The following is a 904-nucleotide window of genomic DNA, read 5'->3' as shown; positions in this document are numbered from 1 at the left end:
AAAATAATGAATCGATAAACTGGTGTAATATTTATATCATAAGCATCATTTTGTTCTTAAATACAAGTTTCCTGATGGCATGGTTATATCATAAACAACATGTTCTTTCATACAAGTTTTCCAATAGTTTAACAAGCCTCACCTGATGGTGTGGTTGTGACTGTTGAAAATGGCCCAAAAATGTTAATTGAATGGACCCCATGGTAATAATACTCTGCCACAACTCTAACAGTAGAATGTCTCCGAGTTTACTGGTCTAATAATACCGGAAAATAGAGTGTAAATAATATTGCAGTCCAACTTTTGATGGCCCATCATTTTCGCCTGGCCCACAAGGCTTGTGCCTTATTTGTCTAATGGTTAATCCGGCACTGCCATCTGTGATAGTTTATAAAGCTTGGATGAGGTCTGCCGATGAACCGATATTTTAAATGTTAACTGCAGATTCGGGCCAATGTTGGGCAGGAGAATTCACACAGATCATCTTTGGAATCTTTAGAGTTGCAATACAACAATGTTAGATTCCTACGAGTAGTGGCAGGTGACAGATTTACTACTAGAATTAGAGAAAAATCTGATGGTGGAATGGGCTATAACTAAGACATAGGTATCGAAGTGGAGTTTCCAACAAGATATGGACAAAATAAGAGAAATTTGGGGAGATATGTATGTATATTATAAGTTTTGCAATAGTTTAAACAAGCCTCACTTGATGGTGTGGTTGTGACTGTTGTCCTGTCCGTAGTAGGTACAGTTGTCAAATCCTCTGTAAAATAATGAATCGATAAACTGGTGGAATATTTATATCATAAGCATCATTTTGTTCTGAAATACAAGTTTCATGATGTCATAATTTTAACATAAACAACATGTTCTTCATAATACAAGTTTTCCAATAGTTAAA

This window comes from Anneissia japonica, unplaced genomic scaffold (assembly GCF_011630105.1).
Source record: "Anneissia japonica isolate Jap-2015-1 unplaced genomic scaffold, ASM1163010v1 scaffold287860_len53820_cov107, whole genome shotgun sequence".
Classification (NCBI taxonomy): domain Eukaryota; kingdom Metazoa; phylum Echinodermata; class Crinoidea; order Comatulida; family Comatulidae; genus Anneissia; species Anneissia japonica.
This window is presented reverse-complemented; position numbering follows the sequence as displayed.